Genomic DNA, 23,367 nt, shown 5'->3' with positions numbered 1-23,367 from the left:
GAGGTCGCCTGCTTGAATCTCTATGTCAAGGTCACAAGTGTCCTCCATCTCACTAGTTAAGATCTGTCGTCTACTTCCCAGAGGAGCCAGATGATCATTTTCCTAGAAGAATGAGCTTTAACCTAGAAAAATTGAAAAGGGATTTACCATTTTCTCACTAAAGGTGACCCCTAAGAAAAGAAGCGAGATGTTACACAGGCTTAAAAAACATTGTGAATGGGGTATATGGAAGAATTGTAGAATCACTCGTGACAATAACAGAGTTATCCTTTCAGTATACATGGACATCAGCCTATCGTGAAATTTAAAAGGAAAAATCCAAAGTTTTGTCCATCCAGTCCACCTTGCTAGCATCACATTTTAGGTAGGATCAGGGCAGGAAAGAAAGAAAAAAGAATATTTTTGGTGTTTAGATACTCTAAGTTCTGTTACATCAAATGGGTTTCCCTTTTTATTTTCCTTCTCAAACTCTTGGGTATCTAGAGCTTCACCAGGTAGTGAGGCCCTTGCAATGTATGTCTATATTCACCTTGTAAAGGTTTTGCTGGAAAGTCTGGCTCCTTGGATTAACCACTTCTGTACTTATTGATACTCCCATATTTGAGTGTAATTGTCATGGTATACCTAGAAAATCCTATGTTGGGATTGACAGTAGCTTGAAAGAGAGTCCAATTTTTAGATCACATCAAATCTGTATACATCACATGTAGCTCATGTAATAGAGGTTATCGTTCAGTGCTTTAATATCTGTGAAATTCATCCAGCTAAGAAAACAGCACTTTCACATTCTGAAACAATCCTATAGAACCCATAATAGCAGTGGTAGAGAGTTGAAAAAAATATACGTATAAATTGTAAGCTGGTCTAGATTTATACGGTACAAAGCCCCACTTACCTTGAGCTATATACTCATATATATGGCAAAAGACAAAGCTCTGCAAGTATCATTAGATCCTGTTCATGTGTCCAGTAATTTTTTTCTGGATATCCAAGAATTTCGTGTTACTTTTGTAACCAATTGGTTTTATGCATTGACATTTGCATCATCGATGGCGTGATGAGTGTGCAATCCTGAATATATTCCCAATGCTATTTTTTATGTTACAGTCCAGTTTTCATATATATATATATATCAGCTCTAGTTTATAATTTGATTATTATACTTTCTTTTATAAGGCATAGGCCATATGATAGTGCCTTTAACAATCTTATTTTAGATCACTGCAAAACTGACCGCACTAGGCCATTGGCAATGGCCCATGATTAATATATAATTTAGTTGATCCATGGATGCCATGCTATAGCCAGAATTCAGCCTATTACATAGAAATAACCAAAACAAAACACCAACAATACTGTACTATTATTTTAATAGAGTGTTAAAGCACTTTGTTAACATTTCTTTTGAACGAGAAGAAGGGTACCTTATGTTTTTTTCAGATAGCAACTCTTGTAGATAAGAACCTTTTTAGGTTAGGACCTCTTTAAGTTAAATGAAGAATTTAGCAGGGTCATATCTTTTACTACTGGATGAATATACATATATTATGGAGTTGGCAAAAGCATCAAGAGCTGGGCTTGTCTTATTGGTTGCTTTTTCTTTTCTTTTTTTTTTTTTTAATTTTTTTGATAGAGTTTTCCAAGGTTTATCCCACTTTAAGTGACTTTGCCTTGAAGAATATTCCTATCAGTGTTGAAGTATTAGGTGAGAGAAACAATCCTCCCCCAACCTCCTTCCACTCCCCCACCCCAACACCTCCCACCCCACCCAGGGATAGTTGGTTTCCATTAAGCACAAAGAACAGATTAAAGCCTCCTTTCAGATGTAAGGAACAGTTTAAAGTTTATTTTCAGATAAATGGGTCTGGGAAGCCCAGGAATATCTGGGATTTTCCCCCTTTCCGATTCACAAGTATTGGCGCATATATGGTCAGTGATGCCTCTGGGTACAAAGGGAAGGAGATTGTTGAAGGCCAGGAAACTTTCTTGGCATTCTTAAATTAGAAAGTGCTCACCCTAGATATAGGCATGCCCTATAACACAGATTAGGATCAAGACCCATGGGAGGTCTTATCAATAATTGTATTTCAATATTTCTAAAACTCATTGGTGTCATCTTTTGCCCTCTTCTAAGGTTTAGTGTCTCCCAGGGAAGAAAATGAGATGACAAAGAAGAGCTTCAATATTCAAACAGTATACTTGCCAGGACATGTCTAAATCATTTAGTTGTTTCAGTGTAGGTTAAACTTTTTTATTAAATTATTTTAGAAATATTTCTTTGTATTCAGAATCCCTTAGTTACTTTTGGATTCCACATGTTCCCATGACCTCACCCCTGTATCTTCTATAGTTGAGAATTTGGCAGCTCATCAATTTCTTCCCTGTCAATACTTAAACCCATAATTACATTATTTTATGCAAAGGGTCAACGTTAGGGACGTTTTGTCCTAATATTTGTGTTCCATCTTTGGTCTTTCATCCCATGCTATCTATTTTTCTTTCCATCTTGGGCAGAAAACTGGATTGTTTCTAATGTGCTTTCTGTCCACCTCCATTCATGATCTGGATTTTAAACCAGCCTAGAGGGTATAACCCATTACTCATGCTGTGCTCATTCTATATGTAAATTCAAATTATTCCCAGCATTTCTAGAGTGAAGATCTATTACCTTGTACTCAGAGTTCTCCTATAAACATATCAGGAGGTCACACTATTTCAGAGTAGTAACATCTTTACAAGGTGTCCTCCAGTTTGTAGTTAGGGTCTCAGAAGATCTCTCCAGTGGAAATAGGTATTTTTATACATACTTCACTTTAATTATTATAAAACTTCCTTCACTTGCATGTACAACAGGGAATAGTTGTATATTATATTCTAGTTTCAGAAAAAACTGCATCTAGAAAAAAAAACTGCATCTAGAAAAACCTTATATTATTTAAGTGATTAAATAAAATTAAGATATACTTAAAGTTAAATGACATAGCTCAACATATTGGCCAAAAAAACATAATGTTGTGTTTTAACAGAAAATAAATAACATTTTCAGGACAATATTCCTAATATTTCAATGAAAGATCTTAGAAATACTTGTTATAATATATACATATAATATGTATGTATATGTATATATGTATATGTGTATATATGTATATATAATATATGTATATATGTATATGTGTATATATTTATATGTGTATATATAATATATGTATATATGTTATAATATATGTATCTTAAACATTCACCTCTTTGAAAACTGCTGAAATTAAATTGGGAAGGCATAAATTAACAAAAAAACAAACCACACACAACAAAAATAAAAACACATACATTTGTTGATTGTAAGAAATATTATCATAATTTTATTTTTTTCTATAAATCCTTTATTGTTTAATGAAAAATTTTCAAACTTTGCATTATTTGTCAAAAATGACAATTGTGTTTTATATTAGTAAGGTGCTTATTTTGAATGACTAAAAATAGTTTGTGAAAAGTTTTAAACAAATATTATTTTTTGGAAAATTTATATTTACAAAACAAACACAAATACAATACAGAGAGTTCCCATATGCCTCACAGCTAGGCTCCCCTATCATTAGCAAATTATATTAGTATTATACATTTGTTACAATTAGTGAATTAATACCAATGCATTATTATTAACAAGAATTCCATCCAGGATGTCATATTATACTTTGTTGTCATGAATTTTTACGTTCTTCTAGATTATGACAATTTCTCAGACACTCCTTTGTTTTTGATGACCCTGAGAGTTTTAAAGACTACTGGTCACATATTTTGCAGAATGCCTCTCAACTGAGACATGTATGATAATTTTCTCTTGATTACACTGGAGCTATGGATTTAGGAGAGGAATACCACAGAAGTTAAGTACCATTTTCCTCACATCACATCAAGAGTACAAACTAGCAACTATCACTACTGATAATATGCTTACCCACAGTCAGATAGTGTCAGATTTCTGCATTATAAAATTATTATTTTTTCATCCTTTCCAGACTATACTTTTTGGAAGAAAATCATTATGTACATCCTGTATCCCCATTGATAAGGAGAACCTTATCAAAAAAGCTACAACCGGGACGCCTGGGTGGCTCAGTTGGTTAAGCTGCTGCCTTTGGCTCAGGTCATGATCCCAGGGTCCTGGGATCGAGTCCCATATTGGGTTCCTTGCTCGGCAGGAACTACCTACCTACCTCTGCCTGCCTCTCTGCCTGCTTGTGTGTACTCTCTCTCTCTCTCTCTCTGGCAAATAAATAAAATCTTAAAAGAAAAAAAAAAAGCTACAACTAACATCATACCTGATAGTGAGAAATGGAACATTTTTCCACTAAATTGAGAATAAAGCAATTTTTATCCTTTCTTAGCACACTTTTCCCAAATTGTACTAAATAGTCCTAGCTGGTGAAATAAGATAATAAAGGGAAGAAAATTTGCAGATTAGGTTAAAGAAATAAGACTGTTCTTATGAATGACCTGATTGTCTAGGTAGAAAATTCCAAAGAAGCTAGGAAAAGCACTCCTGGACCTAAGAAGTGACCATAGCAAGATTGCTTACAGTCTAAATTCTTTTGTTAGATCCATATTTTCATTTGTATTATTGTCCTTCAGCTAAAAGAACATTTTTATAGTGCAATTCTGCTGCAGATGAATTATCTCAGGTCTGTTATATATGAAATACATTTATTTCACCTTTATTTTTTAAACATTGGTTTATTTATTTTAGAATTAAGAGTTTCATATGTATATTCATATGTTATACTGTTTATGGTGTGTTCAATTTCTAGAAGGTATGTTATATTTTTCATTAAATTTAGAGAAATTTCAGTCATTACAACTTCACATACTTTTTCTGACTTCTCCCTGACTCCAACCCTGTTCTCATCTCTTTCTGGGATTCCAGCTGCACGAATATAAAAGCGCTTTATATTTTTCCACAGAAAAGTTTCCTCACATAAAGGGGAAAGACATTTGAGGAAAATAGGAGAAAAGGGATATTAGAGAACGAGAGTTGAAAAATTGAAAACTAACTTGAAGACTGGTAGTATTAAGGTATTATTCATTATGTTAGCTGTGATGACATTTTTATGATTATGATATTTTTCAACGAGGCTTTATTTCTTTAAAGATAAGTATAAAATATGTATAGATGTAATAAGAAGATCTGGGTTTTACTTTAAAATATTCTTGAGTGTAGGCATTGAGTGGGAATATAAAGGAAGTAAGATTGGCTATGGTTTTGGCTATGGTTTGGCAGCCATTAAAGCTGTTGTGTGAATTTATTATTCCACTCTGTGTATTTGTACATGTTTGATTTTTTTGTTAATGAAATAAAAAGCATAAAATGGAATAAAAAATAAACACAATATGGTAGTAGTCATGAATGCATTAATGCTTGAATAATGACTACAAAAATAAAGTCAATAATAAAATCAGAATGTAGGTGTTGGAGAAATATGAAATAAGGGGGAAGACATTTCAGCTGATTGAAGGAGTTTGAAAGATTTCTATTACTTAACTAGCTGAAGACACCCAATTTTTGTTCTATCTTTACTGACACTGTTTAAACTATTTTTTTCAATTCTTCTATTGAAACTTTTGTCATAATTTTACTTTATTAACCCTAAACACACTAATTCTCTTATTAATCTTCTGCATACCAGTCAATCTTGATGTGTGGGTATTATTCTAAAAATTGTAGATCTTACAAAGTCAAATAAGCTTAAAGTTTTACACATTACTTCTTAGTTCCCTATCTTATTTCTTTCCTACCCATATATTCTAATTTACTATACTATCTGCAAATAACCAATAATTTTTGTGGCATAAACATTGTTTTAGTTTTTTTAACACTTGTTTCTTTAATATGGGGAAATTTTAGTTAATTTGTGATATAGCAGGATATAATTGTGATATAATAACTTACTTTCTTCTATGTGCTTTACTCATTATTGTAGTACATTTTATTGTGTACATTCTTGATTTTCACCTCAATTGAAATAACTTGGACTATTCTAAATTAAAATCTGATACACACTAGGATCTACAGCTGGGTGTTTTTTGTTTTGTCTACTGGTTTATTTGTCTATACTGTATAAAAAAACACTACTTTTTTTAAACAATGAGGCTTTATAAGTCTTCTACCATATGTAAAATAACCCACTTCTCTCTTTTTAAATATTTTCAAAAATCTCTTGGGCATTTATCCTCCTGCATAAACCATCAGATAATTTTATTCAATTACAATTCTCCTTGTAAAACTGAAAGTGCATAAGTGGAGTAGACGGGACATAAAACATACTGAGTACTGGACAAAAACTTTAATCCACAATCAAGTAGACCATTATTGGCTTGGGACAATATTTTAGCTCTTCCTGAAAGACCTATACTTTTGTAAAGGGCTATTAAAGAAAGTCACTCTTGGCCCAACTAATGGCTTCAAAGAATGTTTCTTTATTTCCTTAGTGATCACGTTGAAGGATAAGTTAAATCCTGAGGAATAGTGTCTAAAAATTTTTCTTTGAATATTTTCATCATGCTCTCTCCAGTTTCTTTGTGTGTGTGTATATGTATGTGTGTGCATGGATATACACTCACTGGGGGGTAGTGAGGGGGGAAGAATAAGTAACAAAATGTGAATTTAAAATAATAAGACAAAACTTGTATTGGAATTGCATGATTTTAAATAATAATGCTTTGTGCAATTAATATGAATTAAAATAATCATTTTTAAAGACAACTATATATTCTAAAATACTATGCAAAATATTTTCATATACATGTATTTAAAAATTGTTCAATTAAATATACTGTAATATGCTATAAAAATTTGAGCTTCTACGATTACTTTTGCAGAAAACTTACACAAAATTATGTCAATTATACCTCAATAAATCTGATGAAAAATCAGAGATAATTTGCAACAAATTATAATAGCGCACATGTGATCAGCTTAGTTTTGTTATAGTTATTGAAAAACCAACAACAGACCTGTTACAGACCTGCAACAAGTATTCAATTCCCTAATAACTTACTATTACTAGTAATATGTTCCTAGGGTAACTGCCATTAGAATCACACGAGCTGAGTAAATAAGGTAAAATAATCACTGTTTCATGAATGCTTTTTAATTAAAAAATGTTGATTATTTTAAGCATCTGTCCCTTTTTATAACATATTTTTTGTGTTTCCACAGAACAGAAAATATATTTATTATGTATTATTTTAAGGATTTTATTATCCAGTTTAAAAATAATTCTTTAGAAGTTACCATAGAGATTCTAGTATGATACATTATATATGCCTAGCTAATATTAGAGATTAACACTATTTCAGCTGCCTTAAAAGGTTAGAAGAGTCGTACATTTAATTGTCATTTATAGCAATCAGCTAAGTGTGCGATTTTTATATTTTTTAAATATTCTATTTAATTTCATAATTAAATAGTATCTTGCCTATCAAAAAACAAATATTTTACAAATTGGAAAAAAAACTGACATTATATGAAAGAATGCTAGAGACTCATTTAAAATTTTTCTCATCACTGAGAAAATATTAAATATATATATAATAAAACCACATTATTTTTTTTTTTTAATTTTTTTTATTTATGTGACAGAGAGAAATCAGAGCTAGGCAGAGAGGCAGACAGAGAGAGGGGGAAGCAGGCTCCTGCCGAGCAGAGAGCCCGATGCGGGGCTCGATCCCAGGACCCTGAGATCATGACCTGAGCCGAAGGCAGAGGCTTAAACCACTGAGCCACCCAGGCGCCCCACATTATTTGTTTATACTTAGAAACATACCTCAATAAAATAATACTATTACTTATTTCCATATTTCAACAAATGACAAGCCATAATTTCTCTCTGAATGGTGAATGTGATATTTATATTGTTGAATCAACTGATGTTCAAATAATTAAATATAGACTTTAAAATAAATACTACCCACATTTCAACAAAGTCCTGTGAAAGCAAATATGAGGTAGACTTTTTTTTTGTTTATACATATAAAAAATATTTAGTAGAGTACAAGGCACCACAATATAATGATAGTGAGTACGTTAATACTACTCTTTTTTTATTTTTTAATTTTTTTTATTTTTAAAGATTTTATTTATTTATTTGACAGACAGAGATCACACGTAGGCAGAGAGGCAGGCAGAGAGAGAGAGGAAGGGAAGCAGGCTCCCTGCTGAGAAGAGAGCCCGATGTGGGGCTCGATCCCAGGACCCTGGGATCATGACCTGAGCTGAAGGCAGAGGCTTTAACCCACTGAGCCACACAGGCTCCCCACTACTCTTTTCTTTAAAAAGATGTATTTATTTATTTGAGAGAGAATGAGAGAGAGAGAGAGAGAGAGCTTGAGAGGGGGGAGGGTCAGAGGGAGAAGCAGACTTCCTGATGTGCATGGAGCCCAACACAGTACTCTATCCTGGGACTTTAGACTCATCACCTGAGTCGAAGGCAGTCGCTTAACCAACTGAGCCACCCAGGCATCCTGCTATTGAAATTCAAAGTGAATAATAAAGACACATAGTTAAGTAACTGCAATATACTCTGAATTTAACTGAAATAAAAACGATGAACAAAATAATAAATGTAAAAAAGTAAATTAAAAAAGTAGAGTTGAATAAATTTTTGAGATGGTGCTGATTTGTATTCACTCCCTGTCTCCTATTATCTACATCTCCTGAGTCAAGCTTCTACTGTACCTGGATGAGAAGTAAGTGTGAATAAAAAATAGGGCTCAACAGGGATATGAACATACACAGCTATAGTGCTTTCTTCCCTGCGTACTGACAGCTTCATGTCAAAGAGCTCATGGAGGATGGTCAGGAAGAAGTGGAAGCAGACACGTAGAAGAGGTTGGTCAATCTAGTTTGTAACTCAGAGAAAGAATTTTGTCAGATCCATGTGGAATTAGAAATACAGTGTAGGGCGGGAGGGAGGGAGGGAAGGAGTGATGAAGGAAGAAAAGAAGGAAGGAAGGTAGGAAGGAAGGGGGGAGGAAAGGAGGAAGGAAGGAAGAAGAAGAGAAAGGGAGGAAGGGAGGGAAAAAAAAGTGTATCATTTAAATTAGTACAGACATCCTGTCTGCCTTTGAGAGTAAGGGTTCAGTTAGAGCAGGGAGCAGAAAGAATTTTTCCTGAATTCTTAAGGGTATAATGTGGCCACCATACCAAGACATAAGTTTTAGAAGGGACTTCATTTCCTGGGACTTGTAATAAAATTACCCAGGTTTTCTAGAAAACAGAGAAAAGAAAAAAAGAATTGGTCTAAACCCATAAATATTAAGAACTAATTAAGTCATCAGAAGATGACACAAATCAAGAATAAACAATCTGCGGGGCACCTGGATGGTTTAGTCGGTTAGGTGTCTGCTTCAGCTCAGGTCATGATCTCACAGTACTGGGATTGAGCCCTGCATTTGGCTCCCTGATTAGCGGGGAGTCGTCTTCTTCATCTCCCTCTGCCTCTGCCCCCTGACTCATGCTTGCTCTCATTCTCTTTCTTTCAAATAAAATCTTAAAACAAAAAAGAGTAAACAAACGGCAGAAGACAAAACTAAGAAGATTCAAATGGAATATTTTTTTGGTCTTGTTCCGAAGCAAATGAGTTTTTTTTAAGTTAATACATAAAGTGAAGGAAAGTATGGTAATTCACAATTAAGTCCTGAATCAGTGACCTGGAAGATCGATAACAGATTTGTTAGAGCACCAGCCAAAGTACAATAAAGTGTAAATGAAGAGGGAAAAGATAAGAGAAGTTTATTATTTATAAGACATGGAAATTACATGACACACCTGGAGCCATATAGCAAGGTTAAGGGTAAAGAGAGAGACCCCAGGTACCTGGGGTTCTACTTTTATTAGGGTCGAGGGCAGAGGCCTAGGGTTTCATAGGCTCACTCCTTTTTGGTGAACTTAAAAGATAAGAGTGGGAGTTTAAAGCGTGGGGTGGAGGGTGGGGAAATAACAAATGTGGCTTAGATGGCTAGTTCTCAAAATCTCTAAAGCAAAGGAGACTCTGTGAAGAGACTGGCTCCTTACCTCGTCTTATAGCTGGCAATGTGTTTATTAAAGTTAGTAGTCTTTGATGTAGATGCCTCTTTGAAATGGATTGTTGGCAATCAAAACTTGTTAGGCACTTACATTACAGAAGGAAAAAATAATTTTCAAGGTTTACATTACAAAGAATAATAAGAGTTTCAAAAGCAGAAATTTTAAAAAGAAATAGAAGAGAGGGCGTGACTATATAAAAATTAGGAGAAATTATCTCAACTGAAAACAGTTTTAAACCTCAAGGTGAAAGTGTCACTGAAATTTTAGAAGAGTAATAAAAAACATACAGAAGAACAGACAGAAATCTCTAATACAAAGGCAAATGAGAAAAGCACAAGATTCTAGAGAAAATGTGAAGATACCTCAAATATAATGCAATCAGAATACAATCTGTTTTTTAGTTATTTTTGCAAAACCAGTACCTAGAAGACAGTGAGAGAAAATCGTAAGACTTCTGTGGGAAATAGACTGCTTCTCAAGTTCTAAAATTCTACAGCAAATATGGAGGATGGGAAGAGTAGAAACATTCTTTTCCCATAAATAGCCTATTCTATATAAAGTCATATTTGAGAGGATATGTTGGGATGGGATACCGTGTCTTGGTGGAAGACCCAGAGTGACAGTGGGGTAAATCATGGCTCTCTTGTTTGTGAAGATGATAGAGAAATCTATGTCCGACTGTGAATAACTGGAACAGAAAAATAATCATAAATGAAATGAAAAATTATGTTAGAGCTTTCCAAAATAACAAAGAGAAAAAAACTGAATAGCTATTTCAACAAGTGAAAATGATGAAGTGTGGAAACAATGGCTGAAATAGTTTAAAAATATAACATCAGAAAAAATAAGTATAATTTTTAAATTATCAATCACATCAGTCATGTATTAAAAACTGTTGTTCAAATATAGAGACTACCAAATTGTCCAAAATTAAAATACAAAAATTATACGTATTTAACAAAATATACACGTAAAATATCCATTTCAAAAGTTTTAGGGGCACTAGGTTACCTCAGTTGGTTAAGCTGCTGCCTTTGGCTTCAACCATAATCCCAGGGTCCTGGGATTGAGCCATGCATCAGATTCCTGCTCAATGGAAGAGTCTGCTTCTCCCTCTCCCTCTGATCCTCCCTCCTGCTTGTGCTCTTGCTTTCTCTCTCTCTCTCTCTCAAATGAAAAACTAATAAATCTTTAAAAAAAGAAGTGTTTTAAATAAAAATCTGTGGAAATTGTTGCCAGAAAAATTTTAAAAAAGCATAACGGCAGTAATAATATTGGAACAAATATGAATTATGAGTTAAACTTGACATTGAATTGATAAGTATGTTAAAACAGTTTCAATTTGTAATAATCTGTTTTTATGACAAAATTTGATGTTAATTTTTTTAAAAAGCAGAAGATATGAAGCCACATTTATGACTGCAAGTTAACTGAATTTCTAAGAATATTAAATGTTTAATAGATATAAAACACATTTTTAAAGCTGAAGAAATCAATAACAATGTCACTAATCCCCTAAGGACTATATGTTCAAATATATGTATGTATATTTATATATATTTGTATTCATACTAGTATATGAAGTTAAAAGTACTTAGCCATAAATACTATAATCTTTATCATGGGTAATTTATGATTTCCTAGAAAAAAATGAATTACACAAATTGACTGGTATCAAATGGATACTAGAAGATACTAATTAAAACAGGCTGAAAGCTCATTAGAGGTGTACATGTAAAAATTTACCAGGACCAGTTGTCTGACAAGTGACAGCCATATAACCTTGAAAGAACTTATAATACCAAAACCATTTAAATTATTATAAGACTAAGAAATAATGAAATTAGTGAAATTTCTCAAAATAGTACATGACCAAAACCTTGTATGTGTAATAGAAATCAAACTAAGTTTCAAATCCTGCTATGAATATTAATGCAAAAATTAAAAAAAATAAATTCTTTGTTAAAAAATTCAGTGATAAAAATACAGTCTAATCAAGAATTTTAGTGTTGATTTTTTTTTTACCATCTCCTTTTTTTTTTATTTTTTATTTATTTGACAGAGATCACAAGTAGGCAGAGAGGCAGGCAGAGAGAGAGAGAGGAAGGGAATCAGGCTCCCCACTGAGCAGAGAGCCTGATGCGGGGCTCGATCCCAGGACCCTGAGATCATGACCTGAGCCAAAGGCAGAAGCCTTAACCCACTGAGCCACCCAGGCGCCCCTACCATTAAAAATTATCAATTAACAGGGACCCCTGGGTGGCTCAGTCGGTTAAGCCACTGCCTTCAGCTTGGGTCATGATCCTGGGATCTTGGGATCGAGTCCCACATTGGGCTCCTTGCTCACCGGGGTGCCTGCTTCTCTCTCTGCCTCTGCCTGCCACTCTGCCTGCTTGTGCTCTGTCTCTCTCTCTCTGACAAATAAATAAATAAAATCTTTTAAAAAATTATCAATTAATAATCTATCATATTAAAATTCAAGAGAAAGAATCATATACTTCTATCAATAGATGTTAAAAGGCATTTAATAAGACCTTGCATTGAAGGATAAATAAAACTCCAACTAAAGTTAGCATACCATAGAAGATAATAGCATCTAAGACAATCTACTAATGGGGAAAAAAGCAAATATCTAATTTATCCAATTATAAAAATGATATTTGGAAATAAGAATGATATGGATAGGAGTTATGGCAAGAAACCTGGGAATCTGGAGACAGGAAAAATGAAAATAACCCAAATACCTTAGCATGTAGTATATGATCCCCTTGGGCAATTGTGTGGCATGTATACATGTCTATACATATATTATGAATAGATTACTAAAATCTTTCTGGATTTTTAAAAAGCCTATTTGTTTTTAGAGGGACAACATTTGGTCTGTGTGTTATGTATAACTTAAAAGACAACCAGATAAGGCCATTTATTCAAGAATACTTTCAGAGTGATCTTGTAAATGACTTACTGTTATGGGTACAGGGATTACAATGATGATGTCATATAGCTCTTGTTTAGGAAAGAATTCAAGCACGTAAGAATAGAATAAATGCCACCACACAAGAATACCAGTGGCACAAGGTGTAGGGTCCTTTTATGCCCATATTTACTCACTGAACAAAAATGAATATTGAGAAAATAGGGTCAGATTTCCAGAATGTAATTTGTAGATACTTTTCCGAACCTGGAAGTGGCTGTTTTTAGACCTCCTTATTTTGCACAGTCATAGGTTTGGCTTTTAAGGAAGTTCTAAAGGGCTGCTTAAGTGTCATTTTGTCTGACTCTTGTTTACTCCAATTTTGTAGAATGTTTATTCTGCCAGACACAATGCTGAACATTACTGGCTAAAATGGAAGATTAATTACTTTTGATTTTTTTTCCTTTTAATAATACAGTTTTCTGCCAGAAAACAAACAAAAAATAAGCAGTAAATTGATGACACAAACATTTATAATGATAAGAATAAAAATGATGGCCATAGGATGGTGATAGGAGACTTTTCTACTATGGGGATATTTAAGCTGAGAAGTGAAAGGTCCTGTGTAGCCAAAGTAGTTGTGCATGCTTGAAAGGATACTTCAGGAAGAGGGAGCACATGCTCTAAGGCAGGAAAGAGTTGTTCTTGATAAACTGAGAGACCAAGACATACAGAGTATAGTAATTAAGAGAAAGAGGAAAAGATGAGGTAGTAGAAATAGGAAGGATATTAATTTATGCATGGCCTAACAGGCCTTTCCACAAAAGGGCTCAAGGATTCAAGTTTTCACATCAAACACAATAAGCAATTAGGAAGAATCAGATTTATTAATTATATTTATATTTATTTATTCAATTTCTGATCAGTTTTTACCATGTTAGACTGTCCAATTGTATAAGATCTCTGCATTTACGTTCATAGAACAAACTGACCTAAAATTAAAATGTGTTTTTTTTTTCTTTGAGATGCCTTTGAGTCATCCAATAAGAAAATTGGTTATGTTAGGCCAAGACCATGAACATAGCACTGTATATAAATGTACACATGAATTTTTACTATAATCAATTTTATTTATTTATTTATTTATTGCCACTATTTTTTAGCAATCCAGATACAGATAGAGCTAACTAAGACTGGGAGTTGATGTGATTTATTCAAATGGTTGATAGAGAAAAATATAGCAGGAAATATGCTACAATGGGCAAGACATGAGATGAAGTAATGGGTCACATAAGCATATAATATAAACTAAAGTGAGAAGTCAGTGAAGACAGGAGAAAATGCAAGTTGCTGTGAGGTGAAGTATAAATGTAGTGAATACAGGTGAGTGGAATGGTGGAATATGGGAGTATGTGCTGTAAACATGGGATATTCAATTTATACTCAGCTTTGGAGCAGTCCAAATGGTGAGAAAAATCTATCATGAGCCATGAGAGTCACTGATAATGTAAAGATGGATATTCCCCAAGATGGGAGTATAGAGAATGTCAAGATTGCAGTGTCTTCATCAATGAATCTGAGGATTTGGAATAGGAAGAAAGACACTTCTAGTGATAGGTAGCATAGAATAATAGTCTAAACCACAGAACCTACATCTGGACAGCCTGGATTGAATCTTGACTTCAGAATATACTGAATGGATGACCTTGGGAAAGTTATTTAACCCATTCTGTGCTTTAATTTTCTTATTTCTAAAATGGAGGTAATAATAGTATGTATTGCATGCAGTTGCTCTGAGAATTATAGACTAATGTAAGGCACCTACAAGAGTTCCCAGAATTCAAGAAACACTACAGAGTGTTAGATAGATATTTTTAAAAAAAGAGAAAGAAAGAAAGAAAGAAAGAAAGAAAGAAAGAAAGAGAGAAAGAGAGAAAGAGAAAGAGAGAAAGAGAAAGAAAGAAGCTTCAATGAAGGAGTTTGGGAAGAGTGACTAGTCTGGCTGCAGCACAGTGGACATGAGACCTTGTGCAGTTTCTGAGTAGACTAGGAAATACAGAAATATATATGACTAGAAGAAGCACCTTGATTTCTATTAAGAAGAATGGGATAGAGCTAGAGAGAGAGCACATGAAGAGGACGCAAAAGAAAACAGTGTTATAAAGCCAAGGGGGAAGAGCTTCCCTTGGAGGTGGGTTTTTCTTTTCATTTCAGCCCTGCTAAGAGAAATCATAGAAGCAGCTGTTCCAAAACTTATTTGCCCTCTTTGTTGTTAGAAGCTGCTTCAAGATTTGATGCCAAGTGCTACGACTTTCAAGCTGCTGCTTCAATGAATTATTTACTCCATTCGCTGCATTGTTAAATTTAAAATAAAGATGTGTTTGAGAATATGGTACTCTGAGATACAAGCTATTTTAATGTAGGTGAGCATGTGTGTGTGTTATCAGTTACACTAGCTTCTCTGTTAACCCTCATCAAATAACACTGGACTTTCTTTTGTTACCTAGGCAATAGATGAAACAAGAAGTAACATCCAGATGGAATGCTAGTATTTTTAAAGATGTAGTCACTTTGTTAAAAGGAAAAAAAAAATAAAACAGAAAGACAATTTTTGGCAATAAACTAGGGTGAGAAAGAGGTAGACATGGAATTAAAAAAAATAGACTCAGAGCTATATCTTGTGATAATGTATGGTATCTAGACGTCTGTACATGAGCAAGGTACAACAGAAGAGAAAACAATGGATAATTGGGGAATAGGTTTGGGAAATTTTTAGAAATTAATACATTGGCAATACTAAGCTGAGTAGCAGAAACCATTGCTATTTACTAGAAGAAGCATATTTCTCTGTTAACAGCACTGTGCAGTAATTAGATCATTACTATTGCACACAGAAGACTATTTAAAGATGATAGGTACATCCTACATTATCTAGTTCTACTTAAAATGTTGATTAAGATGACATGGAAGAGTATCCATTGCTACTAAATATCCTTGCTACTAAATATTGATTTTGATTTTCAAAATGTGTTCTTCTGTAATTTTTAGACCATTGTTCATTTTAAATCCTAGTATTTTCAAGTGTGAAGGAACCACATAAGGGTGAGAATCACTGGATATTGGTGATATGTCCAGAGCTGTCATTTCTTTCTACCTGCTTAGATTTATTCAAGGAAATAAATCTAATTCATTCAGTTCATAAGTAAATGAACTGAATGAATGCTAGTTCAGTCTAATTGACTAAACATATCACTATTAGGGACCTATTAGCAGAAAGTATATAGAAAGAAGCTGAAATATATTTTTCTTCTAACTTGATTTAGCCCTGTACCTCAAGTTTTATAGTAACTATTTCCTTCTATCTCTTAAATGATAAGCTTTCATTTCTCCTGTTCCATTTAAAATACAAATTAAACAGTTTGTGCCATTCCATTATAGGACTAGACTGAGAATGACTTATGTCTGAAATATGCAGGAGAATTTAATAGAAATCTACTGGAATTCTTAAAAATCTTTTATAGTATCTTTCAGTAACAAGGTTTGTAAGAACTGATACATGTAAGAAAGATACTGGTATCTTACAGTTTTGAAAATATTATGCTAAGTGAAAGAAGCCAGTTACAGAAATGCCACATATGGTATGATGCATTTATATGAAATATTCAGTGTTTCCCTTTGGGGTGATTAAAATATCTTCAAATTGAAATGTTTGCATAACTCTATGAAGATACTTAAAAAACTGATTTGTGTACTTTAAAAAAATGAATTTCATAGAATGTGAATTATATCTCAAAGCTGTCATTTAAAATTAAATCCAGAAAAAAATAAATAAAATTAAAGCCAGTTCAACAGATGAATGGATAAAGAAGATATGGCCCATATATATAATGGAATATTACTCAGCCATCAGAAAGGATGAATACCTACCATTTGCATCAACATGGATGGAACTGGAGGGTATTATGCTGAGTGAAATAAGTCAAGCAGAGAAAGACAATTATCATATGGTTCACTCATATGTGGAATGTAAGGAATATCACAGAGGACCATAGTGGAAAAGAGGGAAAACTGAATGGGAAGAAATCAGAGAGAGAGAAAAACCGTGAGAGTCTCTCAACCTTAGGAAACAAACTGAGGGTTACAGAAAGGAAGGGCTAGGTTATGGGGTAATTTTATGATGGGTATTAAGGAAGGCATGCGATGTGATGAGCACTGGGTATTATATGCAACTAATGAATAGTTGAACACTACATCAAAAGCTAATGATGTGGGGCACCTGGGTGGCTCAGTGGGTTAAAGCCTCTGCCTTTGGCTCAGGTCATGATCCCAGGGTTCTGGGATCGAGCCCTGCATCGGGCTCTCTGCTGAGCGGGGAGCCTGCTTTCCCCCTCTCTCTCTGCCTGCCTCTCTGCCTACTTGTGATCTCTGTCTGTCAAATAAATAAATAAAATCTTAAAAACAAACAAACAAACAAAAAACTAATGATGTAGTATATGTTGGCTAATTGAACATAACAAAAAAATTAAAACCTCTAAGATTGACCTTATTAATATCATATTTATATATTTATAACAAGTGTCCAAAGTGGCTTTTTGTTTGATTTTTCTCTGCTTTAAAAATACTTTTACAATGTCAGAGAAAAACTGCTATGGATGGAGGAAATAGTCAAGGAAGACTTTATTGAAGACGTTTCATTAAAGGAGAGAGTTTGAAATCAGCTCTGCTGGATCAAAAGGAGGGAGAGATTTTAAGAACTTGGGTGAACCAATGAAAAGTACTGGGAGACGTTAGAGAGAAAAAGGCAGTGTGATGAGGTCATCTGTATTCATATTTGTCATATTTATCTTTGTTGCTCTGCAAGTAAAGTTTATTTATTCTCTGGTTGCTTTTATTTATTTTTTGTTTTTGATTTTCAAAGTGTTGCCATTTTTTTCAAAATTTTATTTAAATTCTAGTTAATTAACATATAGTGTAATATTAGTTGCAGGCATAGAATTTAGTGATTCATCAGTTACATATAACATCCAGCGCTCAACGCAAGAAGTGCCCTCCTTAATATGCATCATTCTTTTAGCCCATCAATCACACACTTCCCCTCCATCAACCCTCAGTATGTTCTCTATAGTTAAGAGTCTCTTATGGTTTGCTCCCTTCTCTTTTTTCCCATAACCCTTACGTTAATCAATTTTATTCCTTAGATTCCAAGTATGAATGAAATCATGTGTTTCTTATCTTTCTCTGACTGACTTGTTTTCCTTAACATATTACACTCTAACTCATCCATGTCATTGCAAATAGCAAGATTTCATTCTTTTTGAGAGCTGAGTGATATTACATTGGGTATATATACCACCACATCTTTATCCGTTCATCAGTTGATGGACATTTGTGCTCTTTCCATAGTCTGGCTGCTGTTGATAATGCTATTTATACATTGGAGGGCTTGTATTCCTTCAAATTAGTATTTTTGTGTCCTTTGGGTAAATACCCATTAGTTCAATTGCTGGGTTGTAGGGTAGTTCTGTTTTTAACTTTTTGAGGAACCTCCAAACTGCTTTCCAGAGTGACTATACAAGTTTGCATTCCCACCAGCAATGCAAAAGTATTCTCCTTTCTCCACATCCTTGCCAAAACCAGTTGTTTCCTGTGTTGCTAATTTTATCCATTCTGCCAGGTGTGAGGTGATACCTCATTGTAGTTTTAATTTGTATTTCCCTGATGATGAATGATGTTGAGCATCTTTTCATGTGTCTGTTGGCTATCTGGATGTAGTCTTTGGAAAAATGTGTAATCATGCCTTCTGCCCATTTCTTAACTGGATTATTTGTTTTTTGGGTGCTGAGTTTGATAAGTTCTTACAGATTTTAGATAATAACCCTTTATCACATATGTCATTAGCAAATATCTTCTCCCATTCAAGGTTGCCTTTTAGTTTTGTTGATGGTTTCCTTCACCGTGCAGAAGCTTTTTATCCTGAGGAAGTCCCAATAGTTCATTTTTCTTGTTCCCATTGCCTGCAGAGGCATGTGTAGTAAGAAGTTGCTACAGCCGAGGTCAAGAGGTTTCTGGCTGTGTTGTCCTCTAGGATTTTGATGGGTTCCTCTCTTGCATTTATATGTTTCATCCATTTTGAATTTATATTTGTGCATGGTTAAGAAAGTGGTCCAGTTTCATTGTTCTGCATGTTGCTGTTCAGTTTTCCCCACACCATTTGTTGAAGAGACTATCTTTTTTACAATGGATATTCTTTCTTGCTTTGTCACACATTAGTTGAACATATACTTGAGAGTCGATTTATGGGTTTTCTATTCTGTTCCATTGATCTATGTGTCTGTTTCTGTGCCAGTACCATGCTGTCTTGAGTACTACAGCTTTGTAATATAACTTGAAGTCTGGAATTGTGATGCCTCCAATTTTGCTTTTTACTTTTCAAGATTGTTTTGACTATTCAGGGTTTTTTGTGGTTCCATACAAGTTAGAATTATTAGTTCTAGTTCTGTGAAAAATGCTGAGGATATTTTGATAGGGATTGTATTGCATGTATAGATTGCTTTGGGTGGTATAGACATGTTAACAATATTTGTTCTTCCAATCCACGAGTATGGAATGTTTTTCCATTTCTTTGTTTCATCTTCAATTTCTTTCATAAGTGTTCTATAGTTTTCAGGGTACAGATCTTTTAATCTCTTTGGTTAGGTTTATTCCTAGGTATCATACAGTTTTTTGTGTAGTTGCAAGTGGGATAAACTCCTTGATTTCTCTTTCTACTAGTTCATTATTGCTGTAGAGAAATGAAACATTTCTGTATGTTAATTTTGAATCCTACAACTTTATTGAATTCATATATCAGTTCTAGCATTTTTTTTAAAAAGACTTTGGGCTTTCTACATAGAGTATCATGTTGTCTGTGAAAAGTGAAAGTTTAACTTCTTAAACTTCTTTAACTTCTTCCTAGCTTATTTGGATGCCCTTTATTTCTTTTCATTTTATGATTGCTGAAGTGAGGACTTTTAGTACTATCTTAAATAACAATGGTGAAATATGGTGAATGGTGGATATCCCTGTCCTGTTCTTGAATGTAGAGGAAAAACTCTCAGTTTTTCCCTGTTGAGAATAATATTAGCTGCAGGTCTTTCATACATAGCCCTCATGATGTTGAGGTATGTTCTCTGTATCCCTACTCTGTTGAGGGTTTTCATCAAGAATGGGTGTTGTATTTTGTCAAATGCTTTTTCTGCAACTGTTGAAATGATTATATGGTTCTTATCCTTTCTTTTATTAGTGTAGTGTATCAGGTTGATTGCAAATACTAAACCATTCTTTCAACCAAGGAATAAATTCCACTTGATTGTGGTGAATGATTCTTTTAATGTACTATTGGATTTGATCTGTTAGTAGTTTTTGAAAATAGTTGCATCCATGTTCATCAAAGATATTGGTCTGTTATTTTCCTTTTTAGTGGGGTTTTTGTCTGGTTTTGGAATCAAGGTAATGACAGCTTCATAGAATGAGTTTGGGAATTTTCCTTCCTTTTCTACTTTTTTGGAAAAGTTCGAGAAGAATAGATATTAACTGTCTGGTGGAATTCCCCTAGGAAGCCATCTGGCCCAGGACTTTTATTTGTTGGAGATTTTTAATTATTGATTCAATGTCTTTGCTGGTTATGGGTCTGTTCAAATTTTCTATTTCTTCCTGTTTTGGTTTTGGTAGTTTATGTTTCTAGGAATTTATCTATTTCTTCCAGATTTCCCAACATATTGGCATATATTTTTTCATAATATTCTCTTATAACTGTTTGTATTTCTGTGGTATTGGCTGTGATCTCTCCTCTCTCATTCATTATTTTATTTATTTGGGTTCTTTCTCTTTTCTTTTTCATAAGTCTGACTAGAGGTTTATGAATTTTATTAATTCTTTCAAAGCACCATCTCTTAGTTCTTTTGATCTCTTCAACTGTTTGTTTGTTATTATATGATTTATTTCTCTTAAATCTTTATTATTTTCCTTCTTCTGCTTGCTTTAGGCTTTATTTGCTGTTCCTCTTCTAGCTCCTTTAGGTGTAGGGTTAGGTTGTATATTTGAAACCTTTCTTACTTCCTGAAGTAAGCCTGCAATGCTCTGTACTTTCCTCTTCCAACCATGTTTGCTATGTCCCAAAGGTTCTGGATTGATATGTTTTCACTTTCATTTGCTTCATGTATTTTTTAAAAATTGTTTTCTTTAATTTCTTGGTTGAGTCATCCATTCATTAGTAGGATGTTCTTTAACCTTCATGTATTTGTGGTCTTTCCAAATGTTTTCTTGTTGAGTTCAAGTTCATAGTCTTGTGATCTGAAAATATGCATGGTATGATCTTAATCTTTTTGTGCTGACTGAGGCCTGATTTGTGACCCAGTATGTGATCTGTTTTGAAGAATGTACCACATGCACTTGAGAAGAATGTGTGTTCTGCTGCTTTAGGATGAAATATATCTGTTAAGTCTGTCTGGTCCAGTGTGTCATTCAAAGCCATTGTTTCCTTGTTGATTTTCTGTTTGGATGATCTGTCCATTGCTATAAGTGGGTTGTTAACGTCCCCTACTATTATTGTATTATTGTCAATGAGTTCCTTTATGTTTGCTATGAATTCTTTTGCATATTTGGTTGCTTCCAAGTTGGTGGCATATATATTCACAATTGTTAAATATTCTTGTTGGGTAGACCCCTTTATTGTAATGCAGTGCCCTTCTTCATCTCTTATTACAGTCTTTGGTTTAAAATCTAGTTTGTCTGAAATAAGTATGGGTACCCCATATTTCTTTTGATGTTAGTTAGCATGATAAATAGTTCTCCCTCCCCTCACTTCCAATCTACAGGTGCGTTTGGATCTAAAATGGGTCTCTTGTAGAGAGCATATAGTGTGTCTCATTTTTTTATCCATTCCAATACCCTATGTCTTTTCATTGGAGCATTTAGTCCATTTACATTCTTTTTTTTTTTTTTAAAGATTTTATTTATTTGAGAGAGAGAGAGAGAGAGCATGAAAGGGGTGAGGGGCAGAGGGAGAAGCTGGCTCCCTGATGAGCAGAGGGTCCAATGTGGGACTCGATCCCGGGACTCCAGGATCATGACCTGAGCCGAAGGCAGTCACTTAACCAACTGAGCCACCCAGGTGCCCCTAGTCCATTTACATTCTGAGTGATTACTTATAGATATGAACTTAATTCCATTGTGTTACCTGTAAAGTTGTTGTTTCTGAAGATTTTCTCTGTTTCCCCGCCCACCCCCCCTAGGCTTTGTTGCTTTCTTTTGGTCTGACTTTCCCACTGAAAGAGTCCTCTTTAATATTTCTTGCAGGGCTGGTGTATGGTCACAACTCCTTTAGTTTTGTTTGCTTGTTTGTTTTTTTTTGTTTGTTTGTTTTTTGTCTTGAAACTGGTTATCACTCCTATTCTGAGTGGCAGCCTTGCTGGATAAAGTATTCTTAGCTGCATATTTTTCCCCTTTAGCACATATCATGTGAACATATGCCACTTTGTTTCTGGCCTGCCTTTGAACATATCATGCCACTTTTTTTCTGGCCTGGCTGGTTTCTGTGGAGAGATCTGCTTGCTGCTAGCCTGATTGTCTTTCCTCGTAGGTTAGAGATTTCTTTTCCCTTGCTGTTTTCAGAATTCTTTCCTTATCTCCATATTTTGCAAAATTTACTATATACCTTGGTGCTGGCTAGCTTTTGTCAATTTTGATGGGAGTTCTCTGTGCCTCCTGGATTTGGATGTCTGTTTCTTTCCCCAAATTAGGGAAGTTTTCAGCTCTAATTTCTTTAAATAAACCTTATGCCCCCTTTTCATTTTTCTTCTTCTTTTTCTTCTTTATCATTGCTGCCTTTTCTTCTTCTTCTTCTTCTTCTTCTTCTTCTTCTTCTTCTTCATCTTCCTCTCTTTCTTCTCCTCTTCCTCCTCCTCCTCCCCCTCCTTCCTTCTCCACCCACTCCTCCTCCTTCTTCTTCTTCTCAGACAACTGTGGTATGAATGTTATTATGCTATAGAGTAACTGAGTTTCCTAAGTCTATATTGGTGATCCAATATTTTTCTTTCCCTCTTCCTTTCAGCTTTTTTACATAATTGTATCTCTTGTATCACTTATTTGTTCCTGTGTTTCTTCCACCCTTGTGGTCATTCCATCAGTTGGTTTTGCGTCTTAGTTATAGCATTTTTTATTTTGGTCTGAGTAGTTTCGGGCCTTTTATTTCTATGGTAAGGGTTTCTCTGTTTTTTTCTATACTTTAGTATCCATACAATTGTTTTAATTTCTGATCCAAGCCTAGCACTTATATCTATTTTGATTAGCTCCCTGGTTGTGAACTCTTCTTGTTCTTTCTTTTTGGGAT

Source organism: Martes martes (assembly GCF_963455335.1).
Source record: "Martes martes genome assembly, chromosome: 3".
NCBI classification, from domain to species: Eukaryota; Metazoa; Chordata; class Mammalia; order Carnivora; family Mustelidae; genus Martes; species Martes martes.
Note: the sequence above shows the minus strand (reverse complement) of the source record.